The sequence below is a fragment of the Corvus cornix genome, chromosome 1 (genome assembly GCF_000738735.6).
Source record: "Corvus cornix cornix isolate S_Up_H32 chromosome 1, ASM73873v5, whole genome shotgun sequence".
In the NCBI taxonomy this organism is placed as follows: Eukaryota; Metazoa; Chordata; class Aves; order Passeriformes; family Corvidae; genus Corvus; species Corvus cornix.
Window position 1 is genome coordinate 26,505,190 of NC_046332.1, and position 22,137 is coordinate 26,527,326.

General features: G+C 40.4%; 1 long non-coding RNA gene across 1 annotated transcript in view; it reads left to right on the forward strand.

Annotated features, from left to right (window-relative positions):
• The first annotated feature begins 5,508 nt into the window (after window positions 1-5,508).
• Window positions 5,509-22,137, forward strand: part of LOC104687091 — a 61,347-nt gene continuing 44,718 nt past the window's right edge. Inside the window, exon 1 of the long non-coding RNA XR_005603839.1 lies at window positions 5,509-5,599. This is a non-coding gene — a long non-coding RNA (uncharacterized LOC104687091). The remainder of the gene's footprint in view (window positions 5,600-22,137) is intronic.

Genomic DNA, 22,137 nt, shown 5'->3' on the forward strand with positions numbered 1-22,137 from the left:
AACAATCAGAAACTTGTTTTACATTTTGTTGGTCAGCAGTATACATTGGTAAGGCTGTCAGGGAGCTGCTGCTTCTCCTGCTTGCACATCCATTCCGAGACAGAATTGCCTGAACTGTGGGATGTCCACAAAACAACAACAAAAAATTTATTTTATCTGAAGCATTTATAGATGGGAAATTGAATACATTGTGGCTCAGATTATCAAAATAATCATGTTTTTTGGGTGCTGTACTCTTAGGATGAGTAGCATGGTAATGCTAAGGGGGAGGAAGAGGTTAGAAACCAGGGGGCTAATTTTCTGGGAGTGTGCACTATTTCAAATTGTATTTCAAGAGTATTAACACCATCTGACTTTAGCATCTAGCTTAAGTGCTGGGCCCATTGGAAGGTCAATGCCTAGAATGTAGTAAAAACTCTCCATCAGGTTCTGGTAACCTCTGCAAACTGTTCCATAGTTTTTGCTGTAGTGTCCAAGGTGAGAAAGGATCCTTGCTTTGCAGCCCCTTGTGTGTGTGGTAAGAACACAGTTAAGAGTTTTTGTACTTGGGTCATTTTAGGTGGCATTTTATTAGCAAATTCTCATCCTGTAAATTACAGACAACTTCCAGTGCTACAAGTGAAAGCCAATCTTTACAAAATCATGGCTAACCGCATGAATATCAGTTCTGTGAAACACGGGGAAGGGGGTTCAAAAAAAATTCCCAAACCCAACCCCAGGCTATTTCTTAGAGTGATTCACCATGAGTACAGTGAGCAAGAGCAAATCTGCAGGTTAGTGCCCTCGTCTCTCAGGCCTGCCCTGAGAACACTTACTCTTATATAACTCAGGGCAAGGCTGGATAATGGCTTACCCATCAGAAAAACATAAAATATTATATGCTTCCGTGAAGTTTTGGCAAGCTCCCCTTGCCTGTGTGTTTTATGTTCTGTTCGCTAAGGAGCTCATGTAACCAGACATCGTGCCACACCTTGGAGTCTGACAGTACCAATGTAGCAAGCAAATGGCTGTCAGAGTGCAGGCGTTGTGTTTAAAACCTTGTAACAGCCAAAAAATACCCCAACCCAAATAAACAAGAAACAACCACCCAAACTCCTGACTTCTAGCACAGGAAGTGCTAAAGACATTTTTCAAGAGGACTGTTTTCCAACTAAGAGAATTGGGAGATACATAAAAATCCCAAATCAATATACTTTGCTCAAGGCTGAACTGAACTTCGATATTTGTCTTTAACCCTTGAACTAAGTCCTCTCACTAACTGCAGTTGCACAGTGGTCTCTCCACATGGTTTCTTATCTCCTAAATGTGAAGCATGCTTTCAATGGGGTCACTCTAACACTTAGGGTTTTTTAAGGATAAAATATATGTGCTAAGCATTGCATACTTAACAGGAAATTGAATCATGAAGTGATCTTAAAATACTTTTGATGGCATAGAAATAGCTAAGAGTTCCAACTAGGAGAGTATTCCTTAGGTCACGATTCTTATTTTGATTGTGGTACGTATGGAAAAATCATCATCATCATGATCATCATCATCATCTGTTCACAAAAGCTGTAATTTACTGGAGCAATTACCAGGCTGGTACATTCTGTCTTCGGTCAGACCTCTCATCTAGGATTACATACCTTTTTTGTGGTCTGTGTTGGTGTGCAAGAAACATTCTGAACAGGAGTGGTCAGAGTGAGGCACCCACACGAGATTGCTCAGAAAAAGCAACGTATATTTCCTAACATGTTCAGAAAAGGCCTGGAGTAGAAAAAGCAGAGTGCTAGCCTACCTTTCCAAGAATTTTTAATGTGAAGTGAAGCCTGAAGCTAGAAAAACATTTTCATACCAGTCAGACTGTTATATGCATAAAGCTGGTATTTTACAGGGCATTAAATATTTTTTGCCATATTTGAATTCATTTGCTCTTGTTGGTGCCAATTCAAATACATGCTGCATTTTCTGATCTTTCTTACTTACTCCTGACTAGTTCCCTGTTTGTAACTTTCCTTCTCCCAGCCTGCAGTTCTTAGGGGCATCTCATTTTTTACTTATTTTTCCTCTTGATATTTCACTAATTTGTTTTCCATAACATCTAATCCTTTTCAAGTTATTGGCTTCATCTGTTCTTTTTAGTCTGTAGTCACTTTTCATCACTCCCATTCATGTATTGTTTTTTCTTATCAAATTCGTTTTCTATTTCTGCTTAACCTCTATCTTTCAGTATTTTTCTACTCTGTCTAAGGAAAATACAGTCAGGAGATAAAAGGGCACTTCTGTCTCATACATTCCTTTCCCAAGAGATCAGGATTGTTCCTATCAGTGCAGGACCAGACTTATTCCTTGATGATGTCAGTTATATACCAAATTTTCAAGCCCAATTTTAATTCCTGAAACAGAAGGAACACATCTCAAGTATGATTTTTTGTAATGATCTAAGAATTTATATGAGATGGTAATCTCATATAATTAGTTGGTTAGTGATTGATTAAGGAGGGTAAAAGAAAACTAATGCAAACTAAGGGATGATCTAGAGGAGTAACAGCCAAGAAAGCTCTTGCCAAATAGCTGTTATTTCCCTGGTGTCCACATGGACACTTGCCTTCTAATTTCATTAAGTTTTGGATGGAAGCTATTTTACTACTGTGAAGATTTTGGAATGGTGGTGCAAGCTGATTTTTATTTTAACCAGCTGAAACAGACAGCTTAGTGTTCCTTATCCTCAGAAAGGCGAAAACATTTAAATTTTAAATTCAGCGAAGTTCATCTCTACATTTATACTGAAACAAGCGTACCTGAACACACACAGTAACTTCCCTTATTTATGGAAATTTAAGCACAGAAGCTTGAAACATTCAGCCAAAACCCCCTTAATACTAACATGAAACCCTTGAGCTTTTCATCCTTTCTCTTAGTCAAATTCTTCTGTCCTATGGCCAAAAGTGAAAACTGTAAGGACTTCCTCTTCAAAACTATGCAGAAGGCAGGTGCAGCAGCACACTCAGAATCTCCTGGCTCAGGCACTTGAAACCTCAGGCCTCTTATTGCAGGGTGTAGAGGAGTGCAGCACAGCCATCACCTCTTGGTGTGCAAGATTAAAATGGCAGAAATCAGAGAACTACTCCCATTCCCTGAGAGAGTGGATGGGAGAGGGAACTCTTTGCAATGCACAGAAACAGTGAGCCTGGCAGTACTGCCAGGCTGCAGTTGGTTTTCCTCAGTGCTGGAGTAACTAAACACAGGGCTGCTGGTTGCATGGGAGAGCTAGCATGAAATGTGAAGTGCATGGAGACCTTATACAATGTCCTTGCCAATGCTTGCCTGATAACCTCTAACCTACATAGACCCAGCAATGCTTTGTGACACAGGGGAAAATACACGTGTTAAAGTCTCCCGTCTCTCCCTTAAAAAAGATTGTTTCCAAAAGCAGTATGGAATACTTGAGAAAAGCTCAGCCAGAACTGACCATGTCTCAACAGGTGAGCTCCCCTTCAGTTCACACCTCCTGTTTGGGAGTCAGCATCCACCTGCAGCACCTTTGCTACAAAAGTACATAGAGGGACCAAGCATGGTTAATCCAGATGAAGGTGCAGCCTGCCCTTCCCTCTCTCCCTGTGTGTTTGGAGGAATCTTGTTACAAATTAATTGGAAGTTGTAATTACAGCTGTCTGAAGTGGGATTTTGTTGTTATTTTTCCCCTTTCTGGTAAATGTTTTCTTAAATTTGTAACTTGAATAAAACATACTGGTAGCTGTATATAACCATGGATTCAGAGAGCAGTGATAACTCCATCTGCTGTGTTTGTGTCAGTTACCCAAAGCCTGACACTGCCCCAAATAGCCAAATTTGCATGTGCAAACAAAGAAGAGAAAACTCTTGTAGACTTATCTAAGATAAACTCCCATTTCTAGCAGAGTGAACATTGTGCTGATAATGAAAACTTCAGTAATTAAGCAGCTCTTAAGATATTTGTTCAGAAATAGTTTCACTGGCAGATGTGTCACATCAGGTTATAGTAGGCTTCTGAAAATACAGAATCTGGGGTGAGGAAGCATTCAGTCTGGATGGGAGATGAAACCTGAGTTTCAATAGTAAATAATGCAGTACAGGAATAATATCTAGTCCAAAACAGAATTGTGATACAGTTTTCAGAAAGCCATTGCAATTGCAACCTTACTGAATAATGGTTTGTTTTCTGTGTATTTGAGCAATAGAAGGGTTTATCAATCACTCTAGATTTAGGTTGATGTTATATGGGGTTATTTTTAGGTGTGAGCACCTATACCAGTGAGGTACATGTAGTATGCATATTTAATGTCTGACATTGTCTTAGAAGTGTGGAAAAATCATTTTTTAAAGGCAGTAATTAATGTTTTATTTGAGGAAAAACTTGGAAAGAACAGAATGTTTCTCTTTCTTATAGAGTAAAAATTTTGTGATTAGCTTTTTAATTTCGTCATAGTAAATGCAAAATATAACAGCTGAGATTTTGTTAAGAGCAGAACACAGCTGCCAAAACCTGGTTCTGTTAGATCTCGAATCAGCTAGCTAACTTGTATTCTAACTCCCCTTATTATGTGTATGTAACTTAGAACTGTAAACAAAAAACCTGAGAATTCAGGTCTGAAATTTAACCAGCTGCTCAATGCTAGTAATGATGATGACTGAAGATACTCATGTCTCCCTTTTGTGTGTCAGCATATTAGTCAGTTGTCAAAAATAATCCCATTATATTTGTCATTTTGGTTTTCTGAGAAGATGAAATAATGTTGAAAGAATTCACAGTAACAGTTATGCCCTCTCTGTTCCACATGGGCTGGGAAACTGATTTACATCACCAATGTTACAAGAAGGGGGAAGGAAATTGTCTTAAAATACGTAAGGGAGAAAGTACACATAAATGGAAAAAATTGCCTATGCTTAGAAAGAATGAAAAATCTAATGTACATCTCTCTTTGGGCAGTCATTACTGTAGTCTCAGTAGTACATGAAACATTTTCAGAACTGAAAGGATTGGAGTTTTATTGGCACGGCTGCACATCCACGCACAAGGACTCCCTTGTAAACTTCAGTGTCTTTTCTGGGAAATAAAGAAATCTGCAGATGTTTTAAAGAGCGCTGACAGAAGAAGGTTGTTGCTTAAACCTCATTTATAATATGGAAGTGGCAGGTTCTGTAATAAGTTCAACAGTAGACAAAATGTTCTAATTTGCGCTGATCCTCTTCTCTTCTTGAATTCAAGAAGTGATAAACATACAACCTTACAATGAATCCTGAAATAGGGTTTGTGGGGAGAAAAGAAATTCATTTCACTCTGATTTGTATCAAACTCTGTGGAAAGACTAGGGAAATGAGTAAGATTTTAATGGATATACAGGATTGAAATTCATAGGTAATTAAAAGAATCCTGTTGCATCTTGTTCTGACTTTAGGCATATAGAAGCTTTCTGATCAAATATGTCCCAGAATAAGTGTTTTCTAAAATATAACCTAAGACTGTGTTTGTGTTAACAGAGGTACGGCCCTTTAGAGGTGCTGAAAGCCCTTCGGACTTGAAGAATATCCTAAATTTCCACTATCTTCAGCAAGAGAAGAAAATACTCAGCACCAGGTAGGAAGAGACCTGATCTACTGGTCTCAAAAAATGAGGAATCTTGAGATATATCAAAGAGCCTTGCATTCTGAAGTCTTGAAAGTCCTCGGGAATTCAAAATGAGGTTTCATTGTTCCTTAGGTCAAAACTCTTAGAAATAAGCCTGTCATCAAGCCCTGAATTAAATATATCTTATGATAATCTGATTGTATCCATATTACATTACTGTCTTGGCCTTACATGTGTTCATGATGGTGCCAAGTATTCCTTTTATTTCCCCTACATACTTTAATGTAATAGCCTATGTTAGCAGAAGGGTGATGATTGGGGTATGGAGGCCTAAAATTACTGAATTTTGCCTTTTCTACTCTTTTTACCCTGTATATGTAACACAATTAGTATCACTGCTGACATTTATAGTACTTACGGTGCACTGCTCCAGATACTGGAAAATCTCCAGCAGGGAAACTTGCTGCGTATCTGATCCTATTCCTTGTAAAGGATGTGGAATCACACCAACATAAATACTGATATAAGTTCTCTCAAATAAGGGCATCTGACAGACAGCAAGTATTTCTTTTGTTTGTGGATGGAAGTGAAGCTCAAGAGGGTGTTAGGATTTCTGAGCCTAAATTTGGCTGTGTGTCTTCAAGAATCGTCTGTCACAAAGTGTGAATTATGCACCAGGTATAAAGAGATGCACCAACTTTTAAGGCCTGGAATAGACTAGCAAAAAACAAATTTAGAGTGCTGTCAATTAGTCAGCTAATGACAAAACACATTTTGTCATTAGCCTGTTAAGTTTTTACCAAAACCCCTTTGGTTGTAGCCTAGCTAAGATGCAGTTAATCCACCAGTAGTTCTATACCTTATCTTTACTGTGGAACAAAGCAGAAATGGATTTTCAGAAAAGCAGACACATATGGTTGAAACAACAGTGTGGTAGGGACTTAGCTGGACATAAAGCCCAGTAATCTTATGCTGGTGCAAGAAATAAATATATAGCCTAACTACCTAAAAAGTGTAAAGTTATATTGTTTAAATTATTATTCTGTTTGCATCAGAAGATGAGGTAGTTCTTTAGTAGAGAATGGGAACTGGACATGATGTTCAGATGGTCTTGAGTGACCCTTTATATTTTGCAAGCCGGGATGGAAGTCCATGTATCATGTCAGCTCTTGAAATGAGGCGAGAGGAGAGAGCAGAACTGAATGATGGTGTATCAAAAACTGAAGTCAGACACAGAGGGAAAGAGCAAGCAGCTGTCTGGCACAGAGGGAACGCAGTGGTGGTTTCCTTTTTATTATTTTTTGCCAGCTAGCATGAATGCCTAGTGTCAAAGATTGTGAATGAAAGGGTTCTTATCTGTGGCTGTTCCAATGTTCCTAAATGTGCAAGTAAATAGTAATTAAGGATAAATGTTTAAGATCTGAAAGTGAACTACTGATTCCCTAGTTAGTAGTGATTCTTTGGTCAGAAGCCTCTTCACAGTAGAGACAGTGGAGGAAATGCTGCTGTCTATCCTGCAGTCTGGCCTCTCTTCATATTCCTTCTGAACAGTCTGTGAGAACAAAAGGCCAAGCCTGTAAATAGAAAAGCTGCTTTTGCATATCATCACTACTTGATAAGTATAAACATAGCTTGTTCTCACTTAATTCCTGCCACAAAAGTCTTCTGTTTTCCATATGATAGAGTTTATAGCACATGGACAGAAAAACTTGGCACCTGATTTTTGAAATGCAGGTAGCAAGAAACAAGTTTGCTCATTTGTGATCATGTGTCTCTAAAACACTTCATAAAGAGTCTCCAGTGAGAAGATTTGCAGTAGCGTAACAGAAACCTTTCTTCAAGAGAAAGGTTCTTTCTCAGAGAATTCAGAACTCCACTGACTGTATAGCTTTGAATTGTATAGCTTCCTGTGGACTGACACTTCTTCCTGAGAAATCACTGTCTCTGGGGTCTTTTCTCCATGTCATCCTGGCAAAGTTCCACATAGTATGTGGTTACTGAAAGCTGTCCTCAGATGGTCTTCAGGATTTCCCAGGCAGGCATTCCTGAAGCTGAACTGGGATTACAAAGTAGCTAATTTGAGAGCCCAGCTACGATTTAAAATAAATCCTGTTCTATCCTCAATGCTTCCAATTTTAACTTTTACACTTAAGTGGCATAAATTATATACCAAAGCCTACCAGCTGAGCCCGTTGTCATGCACCTTTCTGGCTCTCAAACAAATGAAGTAAAAAGGTAGCAAAGAGCCATCACAGAACAGCAGGAAGCTGTGTTTCTCAGAGCTTTACAGTGTGCAGGTGTGGAAGCAAAAGCAGTGAGTTAGGGGGCCGAATAAGGTGGATCAAGTCACCTGTTTGTTTAAAAGAGTAGATGGGTCAGTGCAGCTCTGCGTTGGAGACTGTGCTAGGAAGTGACTGGACACCTGACTAGACCACAGGGCAAAATGCAGGACAGGCTTCTTTCACACTCTCTTCCCTTGCCCGTGCTCCTCAAAGTCCAGATGTGGCCTGACCTTTGGTCTGTGTGTGATGTGTCTGGAAGAGAACCAAAAAGATCTGGAGCTCTGGTGTTCTGCTGTCTGGGTTGTGCTGTGGGCCGGTGAGGATGTAAACATGGTTGGGGAAGGAGAGAGCTTTCATCAGCCTCCAATCTCCTCTCAGGAAGGTGGGAAGCCCAAGAGCCGAAAACATGGCAGCATTGTCTTTTAGAATAGACTGAACATGTGAAAAATCACTATCCTAATGATAAACACTGTAATAAATATTGGCAAGACATGAATCCAGCCTCTGCAAAAATGTCTTTTTTTTTTTTTAACCTAAAATCACATTTTTCTTTAGCACATCTTTTTAAAGTTTGTTATCTTTCACCCCTCTCTAGATTGCCAGCCGTGTGGTGAAAGAAATGGCTCTTAGAACTGTTTTCTGTAGAACTGTAGTAGACATGAATACCAAACAACTTCACAAAACCACTAAATATTTGGCAAACTTCTAGTCTACTGTAATTTAAAAAAAATGCTCAAGACAAATATTTATGTTGAAGGGGGAAAAAATCCTCAGGATAAAGCTGTCAATTAATGGATAATTTCAGCCTTCCTATATAACCCTGTTCCATAAGTCATACTTCATAAAGAGTGAATACTCTTCTAATTAAACTTTTCTGAACTTTAAAAAGTATTTGAATTGTCAGTGGATGCTGCTCTGGCTTTTTTGGCATATTACATACAGGACGTCTGGCCAATTCTCCAGTCTTGTCTCAGATACGTTACTGATCCAAAATATTTTCACCAGACACCCTGAAATGGAATCACATGTTTGCCAATTTCCATTTTGTGTATCTTCCTTAGAAAACTGAAAATTACAGCTCATGAGCACTGGTGATCTGATTGCTCAATGTCCAAACTTAACTCACTGAAACAAAATAACAACAAAGGTGCAGAAGATGATGCCCGGTCCTTGTGAGACAAAATTGTTTACAAAAAAAAAAGCTACCTAATTTCCAGTTCTGAAGTTAAATCAGTGGAAATTGGTGCTCTTAAAACACTGATGAAGTACAGATCAACAGTTATGGTCCAACTTCTTCAACAAAGTTACTGCATTATTACACTGACATTTCCCTGAACCTGCCCAAGTCTCCAAAGCAAAAGAGCAATTTTCAGTATCTTTACACTGCGTAATTTTCAATTTTCTCAATTCTCTGAGCTTCAAGTCGGCATTTTTTTTTGAGAAACATGTAAGTCAGAAGAAAATTCTCGACAAAGGTCTCATATTCTGATTTCCTTGGACTTTATAGCAAGATTTCAAATGCTGTTGAAACTGCCAAAGAAGAAAAATGTGTGTTACAGTATTACAGATGATAACATAGTCCAGTCTGGAGTTCTTTCCTTCTACCCAGTGCTGTGAGAGCTTAAGCAGTGTTATTTCATTCGGCCAGGAAGTCTAGGCAGAACTTCATTAAAATACAGCTGAATGACCTGCTACACGAACTGAGCTCCAGAAGAAAGTATTTGGGAGTTTGGCAATGCTAATGGTCCTGCAAGTTGGGTCATTGTTCACTAAAGCTCTAGCCCATGGCTTAAACATCTCTTGTCATCTAGAGAGGGATAGTTTTTCCTAGATGCCCCATAAGGTGTCTGGTCCTCATACTGAAAAGTTCTACTCTGGTTCAAGTAAAAGGCTAAAATTCCTTTCGATTGTTCTGAAAAACACACTGCCCCCCTCATTTTATTCAAAACAAATGCTGATCCACCATGCCAGCCCATGCTTGTTCCAAGCTGAGGCTGTGTGTTGGAGCCACCTCTTCTTCCAGAAAATCTTCAGGGTGGAAGGAATATGGACAATGGAAGAGAGCTGTGGCTTTAGTAGAGAATCCCACAGGATATGCAACACTATGGTGATCTGACTCTGGAGGATGAACATCCAGTTGATGTTGCCAGAAGCACTCCAAGAAGCTGGTAAAGATTATAGCTAGGCCAGGTCCAGTACTCCAGGTATGATCACTCAGATGTACAGGATATTTCTATCTGAAGCCCAAGGATGGGACCATTTTAGGAGCAAGTTCAGATTTGCAGAACTGGTGAGTAAAGTGATAGCCATTTAGAAGGATACCATGCTGTAACCAAAACTCGTAAATTCCTTAATTCAGACTTTGCCTGAGATATTTTGTCCAAACTCATGTTTTGACCTTGAAGGTGCTGCACATCCCATGTAACAAGTGAGAATTTCAGGAGCTGGATCTTCTAGGAAAGTTTTGGTTCAGCAGACCAGCTGCAATTTGCAGGAAGTGATACAAGAAGAAATATACATAGAGCCAAAAGGTGTATCGGGTCAGGAGGGCACTGTCTGGGCTGGTGTATGGTAACAGCCTGGCTGCCTCTGACATTCCTGAGCTCTTGCACCAACCCAGCTCTTCTCAAAGCCTGCAAACTTTTTCTCAACCCTTGCTCAGTGTAATGTAGCCACCCCACCAGAAAGCTCCAGCAGGAGTTGATAGGGAGTGTATGGGTGATTTCCAGTCAAGGATATCTAAATATGCTCTGAATAGTAAGCTTTACTTAGTGAATATTATACTTGAAGGAGAATAATATGATGTCTAGTGAGGGAGGGACTGCAGGGCCATGGGCAATCATCCAGAATTGTAAAAGAGGGCTATCTTTTATTGTAGTGTATATCAGTTTATAAATATCAGAGGGTTAAAGTGACTGCTTACAGACAGGTCATAAAAATAAAGGAACCCTGAGGAGTTCCAGGAGTGGCTTTAGTGGTGGGAACATAGTATTTTTATTCGTAATTGGATACAGTCTATCATTAGCACAGCAGTCTCTTCATTTTGTGCAGTATAAAATGGGAGGGAACAGTGTCACTTCTGGCTGTGTCATCTCAGCAAGTGCTCTGTGTTCAATAAAGGGCTTCAGTCATAAAGACTGCCAGCTCAACAAGTTTCACTGAGGTAAAAGAAGACATTCCTTTAAAATGTTAAAAGCTGTTCTTGCCAAAACACGATCTGGAGAGCACTAACATGCTCTGTGTTCAGGGCAAAAGCAAGATGAATATCTTGTGTCCAACTCTCTCCCCTTTTTTCTGCCATCATGAATCTCTGCAAGGTGAGTGAACACCAAATAACAAAAGTGAAGTATCGGCTGTTTCTTTATCTACTTCCAAGTGGCCTGATTCTGTTCCAGCCAGTGAACTCTTGTTCATTGAGACTGATTCTTTCACCTGCTACTTTGAGGTGATAGCCTGTATCCCTCTTTGCACAGTTATCAGTGCCTACATGGCAGTGGAGGGTCTTGCCATGCTCCTATCCTGGCCAGCCTCCCAATCGGAGCTTCCTTCTCCTCACTTGGCTGGTGCACACAGGCAAGGATCGAGCTGCCCAATAAAAGCCCCAAGATGATTATGGAGGTTCATTACAGAGTGCCCAGCTGGAGGCTTGCAGCTGCTAGTAAGGATTGCTGTGCCTCAGGGGGTCACATTGCCTTTACAAAGGTGTTTCATAAGTAAAAGTATCAGGGATGTTTTAATCCAAACCAGATTATTCCTCCCCCAAATCACAGAAGAGGCAGATTGTGCTTTCATCCTCCAGGGTTGTTTCTGCTGCCATGGAGCTGCCCAGAGGCCTGTGCTGGGGCTAAGTGCCTGCAGAGTGCTGGGACCAGTGAGGACAGTGAGCCCCACCACTGCCTCCACCTCACCACTAGCCTTCTCCTGCTGCCTCCTGGGCTGCCAGTATTGTCTGGATTGGCTATCCTAGTCCTGTGCTGTTTGTGTGCTGTCAAAGGGGAAATTGCACATTATGGGAAGGTCAGATGAGATTCAGTGACCCTAAACCACCAAAGAGAGGATTTTAAAGGATTTTTAAAACCAGAGCTTTCAAGTGCACAGCCAGAAGTTAAATATTTAAATCTGTATTTAGGCATCAAAATAAACAGGGGTCTGATTTTTAAAGAGTTGTGGAACAATTTGGATTTTCCACCCTATTCCCCAGAGCCTGCAATTTGTTTGTTTCTGGCAGCCTCTTTAGATCTTTAGGAATGGAGTTGCAGTTCCAGCAATCTGGGGAAGATTGAGAGCATCCCTCAAAACTTGCTGAGTAAGGAACTGAGGACTGAAATCCAGAAAAATCTGTGGCCTCAAGTCTGTAAAAAAACCAGCAGGAATCTGGGTGCCTATACTCGGGAGCAAGACAAAAACAAGTAAGCAAAAGAATTGAAATAAAAAGTAGGTCCTCCCTATTTGTTAACTTCCTGGCCTTACCAGTCTTGTATGGCTTTCCTAAGCACTATAGTTTCCACATCACAGCTAGGTCCTTGGAGCTGAAATTATTCCCTTGGGAGAGGACAGAAGTGGGCCCAAACCCCCTGGACTTGTGAGGCTTCTCCTTTCTGATCCTGTGTTTCACTCCTTGCACTGTGATAGGAAACAAAGCACTGTTCTCACCCTTGTCCATCTTTTTTTTCTCTAAAGAAAGCAATAGCAGTAATGCCAGTTGCCAAAGGGGACCAATCGAAAACCATGAGATTTCTGCTGTTCTCACATAACTGTGTTAGTGGCAGGGCTGTAGCTGCTCTGCTCATTTGATCGTTTCTGGTCATCTGTTTCAGGTAGCTCTTTCTCAGCACACCTTTTTTTCTTACTTGTTTTCCTGTGTGCTTAAATTTTCCCTATTCCCTGAATAAAGAATTCAGCTGGGGCTGTGAATTCCTGTCCTGAAAACTCATGGCAGTTATTTCATTCCCCTGGGAGAACAGATCCTGTGACCAAGAGTCTTAACACCTGTTGTCAGCATCTGAAAGGCAGATGCATAACCTGAAATGCTTGCCAGCATCCTTTCTGAGGTCATTTGAGAGAGGCAAGGACCCTTTCTAAGGGCAGTCCTGACCAGTTATCTCAGATATCTTTCTGAGGAAAGGATAAACTGAGCCCAGTTCAACGCTCCCACCACTGACAGTAGAGGAAGCCTAGAGGAACACATTGGATTAGATACCTAACAGCAGGCTGAACATAATTGTCAGTTGTCACTGTCACATTCAGTAAGTGATGTGTGGGTGGAGCTAGGAAAGCATTTCCAATCAACACAGCATCTCTCCTTGTACACTGTTGTACAAAGCATTAGTGAAGAAATCAAGTCGTTTGTGCTCCAGAAAGATGAATTCACACTGGAAGACATGTAGAGGAGAGTCAAATAATTTTCTTTTTAACTCCTATTTAAAAAAAGGCTCAATGAGACCCCAGAGTTTGAACTGAGAGTTTGAACTTCCCACAGTTGGTCTTCCAGTTCTGGTGCCACCCCGTAAACTTTAGATCTCTCTTAGGCAGACACTCAGGGAAGCTGCTGATACAGTGAGCATAGATATAAAGATACTGCATCCTCATGGCCCCTGCCATTTATCCTGGCCTCCTGGATGCTGTTCCCGGTCAGGAAAGAGATCACTAATCCTTGCTGGGCTTAGAACTGAAGTGGCTCTAGTTTCTGGACATGGGAACTGTTAGCTTGATGTCCTTCCATTCACTGCTCCCATTTCTGCATCATCGGTTTCCAGGGATATTGGGCGTTGCACTAAGTCTAGCACCGTGGTTTTAACTATTCCCCAAAACTGCAATAAAAATGAAACAATCCAGCCAATACTTTGATGTCTTTTTCTTACTAATCCATGAAAACATGGCTCTTACCAGCACTGGAAATTTTCCCAACAGCTTTCCTAACAAAAAGCAATATTTAGTTGACTAACAATGTCAGCTTTTTAAAAAAGCTTTTCATAAAAATGTGAGAAACTAAATGTGTTTTCCCATCAGTCCAATTGATTTCTAGGTGCCTAGATATGACCTTTGCCTGCATAAAGCAGGTTCATGAATGGGCACTGAAAGAAATAAGGAATTAATGCATTTATTGATCAAAAATATATAAAAACAAGCACTCTTTTCTAATGGTCCAAAAAGGCTTGAGAGGCAGACAAAGCAAATAATTCCACTCATTCCTTCAACTCAAAAGATACATCAGTGTGCAGACACAGTGTTGAACAGGAAGTTCTCCATAAATATTTCAGTTTAATGGCTTTGCACCATTCTTTCTGGTACACGCTCCTCAGTGCTCATTGTCTTTATGTTTTGAATTGATACCATGAATTATTGAGAATTCTATTCTCCATAAGATGCTGCACCACAGCCCATAGTATTTAACCATGTATTTATTTTAGCCTTGAAAGAGAAAGGATGACAACTCTGGGAGGCTGTACTCCAACAGCCCCAACATACACACCCACAAAGACAAAACTGGATAATAATAATAATCATGTGAGACATTGCTATAACTTTTACATTGTAACTGATAAGAGGACTTCAGAAGAATATCCATGAAGAGGATATAAATTAAATCACTTTTGTTAATTATTTGTGCTGCTGAAAGGGCCACTTAGGAACCCTATTTGTAACACATCTCCCAAAAAAGCATGAAACCAGCCTGGCTACAACAAAAATATATGTTAGAGAAGGAAAAGAGGAAGGTTATTTTACAGAGAGATGTAAGTCTTAGACCTTCAAAGATTTTTATCTGGAGATCTTGACAAAATCATCCTGAAAGGGCATGCCAAAACTAATAGTAAAATCCTGATCTCACAGTCCCCATGCCAACACTGTGCATCCCATATTTTACATTGTCTTAGGCATTTAGAGTGCATGGCTTATGATTATTACTTTGCTGGTAACTGGGCACTTGAAAACTCAGTAGACAGAAGGTAGTCAGGCAATCACTGCTCTAAACCTGTTAAGAAAGTATCTGTAGTAAGAGAGCTTGTCACAAGACCTGAAAGTAGTAAGAAGTTGATGTCTTAGTTGAAACAATTCTGAAAGAAAGAAGCCTCCCTTGGCAGTTATTTTCTCCTCATTACTTTCAAGCACAGCAGTTCTCAACTGGTTTCTGAAAACCCTCCACAAAAGGATATTTTCTCACAGTTTGTCACTTCGATTGTCACTTCTGCAAGAACTCAAGAATGAGTGATTTCTGAATATGAGAACATGATGTTAACATGATAGCTAACACCACCAGAACCACTGTTTCTATTGCTGCTGTGAAGGTCTGTTAAAATCCACTGATCAAAAAAGCCCCATCTGCCCATAGCAGATGCTATAAAGGCCAGCTATCATGGAATCTCTATCCTTGAAATCTAGCTTTGCTGAGGGAGATTTCAGGCAGCTCCTGTCATCTGCCTAGGACCTCTTTTTCCCAGAGTTGTTTTTATAGAGCCAGCATTTTTCATGTGACAGCTGTCGGATAGCATGCTAGTGACATCTTAACAGATTTATATCAGCTAATCAAGGGGGTTATGGGCATAGCATGTGGTTTGGTGCTGTTGCACACAAATTCTGGAATACAGCTAAAATTCTGTATTTTCCTACACTAGCTTTAGCTGCTTGTATTGGTCATTAATGCGTTCTCTGCAAAATCTTTCTGATTGATTTCTGTTTGTCATTTAGCTGTATGTTAAGGTATTAGCAATACATAGCTTGTGTCTAATGCTTTAATCAGCAGGCCTTGTGGTCCTTGGCTGAGAGACCAATGTCTTTTGCTCTGAGAAATGGAGAGGTTCTGGGACTGAGGCAGCTGCACATCCCATGATGAAGACAGAAATTCAGTATTTTGTTTTAATAAAGTTTGAGCCCTCCTTTTAGTCCACTGGAAGCAGATAGAGTTTCTGTGTGGAAAATGTAATAGATGACATATGACTAAAGGTTGCAGTAGAATGTCTGCATGCAGGAAGGCCGTATTCATGTTGATCAAGCAGCAATTGATTCCAGTATTCCCCTCACATTTTAGTGCTTGGTATTGGTGTCTTAATAGTGTTTTTTCTGCATATTTTCATTAATCAAAAGTGTTAGCTACATTCTTTGCCATGTTTTCCTAGTTTAAGTGCACTAAAGTGAATTATCACAGCATAAAACTAGAAAAATAAACAAATCTTTGTTTTGATACGAGTGAGTGATAAATCAGCAGTTTAAACTCAGAGTAGGTTTCAAAATATCATTTGGTTGTAAGTGCAAAGTGCCACTGAGACCTAGAGACTTCTGATAGCTCGAGACATAACATTTTCATAGCATGAAGAATCTCTTCATAGAAGCTCCAGTTCAGAAAAATGTTACGACGTGTTCTTAAGTCCCACAGAAGACCAAGCACATCCTTTTCTGAGCAAGGGCCAGAAAAACAGTCTCATTTTCTCTTGCTCTTCCATTTACAATCACATAATTCCTCTGTACCAACTCAAAACATTGTATACATGGAAAAATAGGCAGTTATGGATAAGTGGTTCTCTCCATTCTAAAATAAATTAATCATTCTGTCTACATTTGTTTCTTATTTCATCTACTTCTCCCATCTGTTCTCTTCCTCTCTCTCTTCCAGCTCACTCTGTTCAACTGAGATCGGAAGTTGGCCCAGCATGTGTTTGCAAATTTTATTGTATGTGTCTTCACAAGGTTTTGTTCAGAGCTTTTGGGGTTTTTTCCTTTTTAAAATCTCTTTCTTTAAAAATGGATGCAATATCCAGGCCTTTGGTCTCCCTTTTGTGGGAAGTCATAAGGTTTTCCCCTAGGGGTGGTCAAATGAGGAAGGTAGTGTTACACGAAACCTGACTGATGGAGCCTTTCTAAGCTGAATTATATGCTCAGCTCCCGGTCTTGGGGAAGACCTACTTGATAGCCAGCCACATTTACGGAGCAGAATGTGGGGTGTTTGTGAGGCAGGACTTGGAGGCCTCTCACCTCCTGCTCTAGTGCTCCAAGCCAGAGTGACCTTTGTACCACATCAAGCACTTTATATCCACTCTTGAGAGTATGTCCAGGCGTGGCAGGCGTTTTTGTTTTACTTAGGCATACATACCCTATTCATGTAGTTCCACATGCAAACACTCATCAAAGTAGATTAAATAGACTAATGCTATTCATCATGAAACAAAGCTTCTAAGTGGCTGTTTTCATGACATTTCTAATTCAAACATTTCTCTATGGCTTAACCTGTCCAATAAGCAACTGGTTTGCTTCTTTTCTTCACCTGCTATGAAGGCATCTTCAATATGAAGAAAAATGCAGCAAACCAAATATGTCATTATTCACTTGGAACATGATTTAAAGTTTTGGAAGGGTCATGCATTTCTGCCCTGCTTGACTGTTCTTGCTAAGAGAATCTTAGTTTGCTGCACATGACATTTGAGAACTGTTGTAGGTTTGTAGAACAACTTGATGTGTTCCAGGGCCGAACACATTTGTAACAGCCACATGGAAAGCCGTAACTCTTACTGGTGCATTTGAAAAGCAGAAAGATTTCCAGTGCAACTGAAGGATTCTGCTCTTCATTCTGCTGCCAAAAAATTAGAGTAACTCCACTTGAAATCAGCAACATTGTTGCACTGGAGTAATATAAAAATCAGAAATCAGTTTCCAGACCTAGCATTTTTCAGTTTTTACAGTAAAACCAAGAAAAAAACCCCCACTGAATTTGGCAACCCTTTTGTTTCTTGTCTGATCCCACTGACTCTCCCTTCAGCCACTTGTCTCTCCATTCATTCAGCCTCTCACAGGCACCCAGCACTGTTTTCAGTCTGTCATTAGATTCATTACTTTCAACTACTCGTTTTTATTTATACTGTCCAGCACATATTGCAAATGAATTTGCTTCAGTGGGTTTCCTCTTCCATGCTGTTCGTTAGTGGCAGTCATGTTATTCACAGAGAGAGAAAGTGGCTTCTTGCTTTAAGTTCCTGTGCATAGTCTAGAGTAATTTTGAGCCACCATTGCTGTCCTGACCCCAGTAACCCTAGCCTGGCTCGGCAGCAGGGGAGTGCTGACCGTGCTCTGTGGGGCAAGAGCCTCCAGAGATCACAGGTACTAGAAAATCAAGGGCTTTATTAAGGATGTGTGAAATGCATTTTTTAAAAAAGCTTTCACAAAGACAGCAAAAAGGACTCCTGGCAGGAGTGCCCCTTCCCCTGCCAAATTTTATATACATTCTTTAAAGTATTAAACAAATTGCATACAAGAAATAGCCTAATTTTTTCATGTGTGGGCAAAACTTATTTTTCCTTAACTTTCTTCTTAGAAACAATTGAACCATGACTCTTGAAATTTAAAAACACATGAATAACAACAGCCTGGAACAAACACCAGGCATGGAAAATTCAACTGAACTTGTAAAAGTTTAACTAAGTTATAACAGCATCTTAAAAACTGAAATGTCAAAAAGTCTCTTACTAGCAATAGAGTAAGGGTGAAGTAAATCCAGCAGTTGGTTTTGGAGGGTTGATTAGGTAACAAGTAGCATCACAGGAAGAATAAATGAAAATAAATGAATGGTGGGTAGTAACAGGTAGCACACACAAATTATAGAAGTTGTAGAAAAGTTTAGAAAGTATTTCAGAATATGTTTTTTCTTAATGTATTCTTTTCTAATCATACAAAGTATTAGTGGCATATTTAATAACAGTAAGAAAAAATATAAAATACACTGGAATGTTGCAAAGTGGTGATAAAGTGATGATAAAGTGGTGATAAAGTGATTCTTTCAAACATCTAACTATTTTCATGGCTAAGGAATAATATCTTGGGTGATCTTTTGACTTTGTTGTTCCAGTCTGATATTTTTGTAAACTGGGCTAATGTATGGCAGTCAACTCTGTGGCAGCCACTCCAATTGCAATGATATTAGGTCCCATTCCTATCCACGACGAAGAAAAGTCTCCATTGTAGGAAACGTGTGGAAACCAACCTTTCCTATGCATTGCAATGTATGGTTGTTAGATATGAATGACACTACTAGTGCACATCGAGACCATGGTACAGGTGAAGCTCTCTGAAATCCTCTCTTGCACTTGGTTTTTTCACCTATTTCACCCACAGTCCATGCATCCTCTTTTCTATTGCTGAAAAAATGAAGGATATATTCCCTTTCTTTGCTCTCCTGCAGGAGTTTTGCATCAGAGCAAAAATAGCTAGTATTCACTGAGATGAACTGTCTCTAGCTGGAGTTCTTTGCCTAGCAGCTTACAGGGAGTCTTTCCTTCTGAGGAGCAAAGAGTATTAGCAACAAAGATGGGGTAACCATTCACTGTCATATTCTATTACTATACCCACACAGTGGCTTATGAAAGGTCATCAGTCCCTGAGGGTATCAGTACAGAACCTACCAAAACCACTGAATTTTCCTGTTTCTTGGAACCTGCTCTTGCCTAGGATTCAGGAGTAACTCTTTACACAGTTTTTTGGCCCCTCTTGTTGTCTTTCTGCATAGCAGATGATTCATAGGGTTATGCATCTGTATGAATGAGACATCTTGGCCTTCTCATTGGTCAGTTCCTGGGTAGAATAAAATAACTTGGGGACAGTTGTACCCCTCCTTTCCCACCTATGCTTGGAAAAGCTGCTTGTGTCTTTTGGGGAGCATCAGCTCAGGCTGGTCCCTTCCAACCATTCCATTCTGTCAGCCAAGTTTGTTCCCTTACCCTGTACTATGAGGTTACCGACACATTCTAGGGATTTATTTTACTAGACAAAAAATAGCAGCTTCCCAAGACTCTGTGCAGTCAGCTATAAATCCAGCTGGACCTCAGAATAGACACTGGTGCAACTTTCAGCATTTTCAACAGTAATGAGTTAGATCACACAACAATAGAAAAAAATACTATATTTTCTTTTGTTGAAATAGAAAGGAATAAGTCCCAATCCACACAGAGTCTTTCCAGGGTTCTACACAGATCTTTCAGCAACACTGCCTGTCTGAAAGTCTTTATGAAAGCTGGAGCTTTGTGGTATGCCAAATACAGAACATTCTGACAAAAGAGTAGAAAAGCATAGTCCAAAGAAAGGAATGCTTTTGTATTTAATCCCCTGAGAATATTTCTTTAGCTTTGGGCTTAATTTCTCCTCCAGTTTGCTTTTCCCCAAAAGGCTTAATTTGATTTTGTACTGTCCCTTTAACATGAAACAGTGGAATGCATCATAATATTTTCTCACTTGCCAAGATTTGCTTTTCCAAATATGTGCATTTATTGGATGAGGTAAAACCAGACTGCATTACACTTGGGTAGCAGATGTGGCAGAAGTCTTCAGAAATTCCCTGGTAGATGGCTAGGACTCAGTGAATCCTACATGGTGTAACATCCGAGGTGTTTCAGGAAGAGACACGGACACTCTAAGGAGAATTTTTCAATGGAGAGAACTTTGAAAAAATGGGTTAGTTTTCAGATATGCTTCTGACCTTGCCAGACATGACAGAATACATTTCAACTCATCTCCCAGCCAGGACATGTTAATTATCTGATGATTTCTTTATACTGTAATTATCAGTCAGTGTTGTTATTTTCCACCCTCAGCTGGAAAGGTGCATTTTCTGTGAAATATTGTGAAATATTTTAGTGTCATTTTCAATTTTCATTTCTAAATTGGATAGTAGAGGGATAGTATCAGTTTTATTGTGTTTTGTGTTGTATAACAAAAGAAAAAAATTATAAGAAGAGTAAGGTGGCCTACACATGGACATTATTAGTGATTACTACCATTTCAGGAGCTGATACATCTAAGGACTATGTTCTATTTTACCCAGGGGAAAAAAAGTCTGGGGGAAGGACTGTGGCCATTAGTTTGGAAAAAAAACCCACAAAGCAGTAAATTTAGAAAAGAAGCAAAAATTATAATCTTGATTTCTAGCATTGGTTGGTCTGTGCTTGTTTCTGCTTAAGGAAAAAAATATCTTCTCACCTGAAGGTTAATGTGTATACACTCCTTCTGTTTCATGTCCTTTTAAAGCCCAAGGCCTTGCTTTTGGTATCACTTAATCTGGGTTTTACTTTAGCCGGCCGATTTAAACCAATACACGTCTGCTGCGAATGGGTCCCATTTGCCGCTGTGCACCAGGAGCGGCAAGCAGCCATTAATCCGGGATAACTTGATATTTAACCCCGGTTTACAGCTGCACATTGTCAGCGGCCTCCCCCTTTCAGCTCGCTTGTGCTGCAGCAGTGTTTTTCAAAGTGAAGGTCATGTTCCCCTCCAGGGCAAGGGGAAGGATCAAAGGGTGCCTTGGAAGCCGCAGGAGGAATGGTGTTAATCGCAAGCAGCCCCCGCTGCGGTTCCGCCGTGTTTGCTTTGATCGCAGCGCTGGTGCGAGGAGTCCCCGACCCTTCCTCCCCGCTGCCGGCTCCTCTCCTGCACACCAGCCCTGGCAGGCTCCCGGATGGGATGGGGCTGGGGAGTCACAGCACCTGAGCCAGACCCAGGGGTCGGCCTGGCTGATGAAGCGCTCTGCCACACAAGCGCACGCCCTGTCACAGCCAGATGTGTTTCCAGGCCCAGCTCTCCATGCAGACACGAGGTACCAGAGCGTTGCTGGCTTCGTGCCGGCTGTGGCACAGGGTAAGAGCTGTGGTTAAGCAGCAGAGGCACAGGTTAAGCAGCAGAGCCACAAGCTGGGAGCTTGTAGCGTCAGGTCATTCAGGGTCGGCGAAAGTGGAGGCTGTAAATACTTGCTACAGTTTTGAAACTAGCCAGGAAACTACAAATTGACTTTAATTGCAGACAGTTTGTCTGCATGGAAGATGTGATTATTTAACTAATACAGCATATATGAGCAGCCATTCTGGATCAGACCAATGTTCTTATTAGCACTGTATCCTGCCTCCAGCATGAGCCAAGTATACAAAGAAAACAGGCATACTCAGTACTTTCCCCAGTTACCCTCCTTGCTGCCAGCCACTTGCAGCTCAGGGGTTTCTGAGCTACATATGGTTGAATTTAGCGGTCCTCAGCAGACTTGTCTTCTATGAATTTCTATTTCTCCTTGAACCCATGTAAAATTTTAGGATTTGCAATGTCCAAAGACAGTTTATGCCTTGATGTAGGAATTTCAGCGAGTCCTTTCTTCTCTGCCTTGGAGAAAACGAGCTGCAGCTCACACTTGGAGTCATAACAAGACAGATGAGCCAAAAGGAGTGGATGGAATTGCCACAGTTTCAAAAGGTTAAATAAAACTCTTTTTATCCGAAGGAGGTAATTTGGTCACTGTGTGCATTG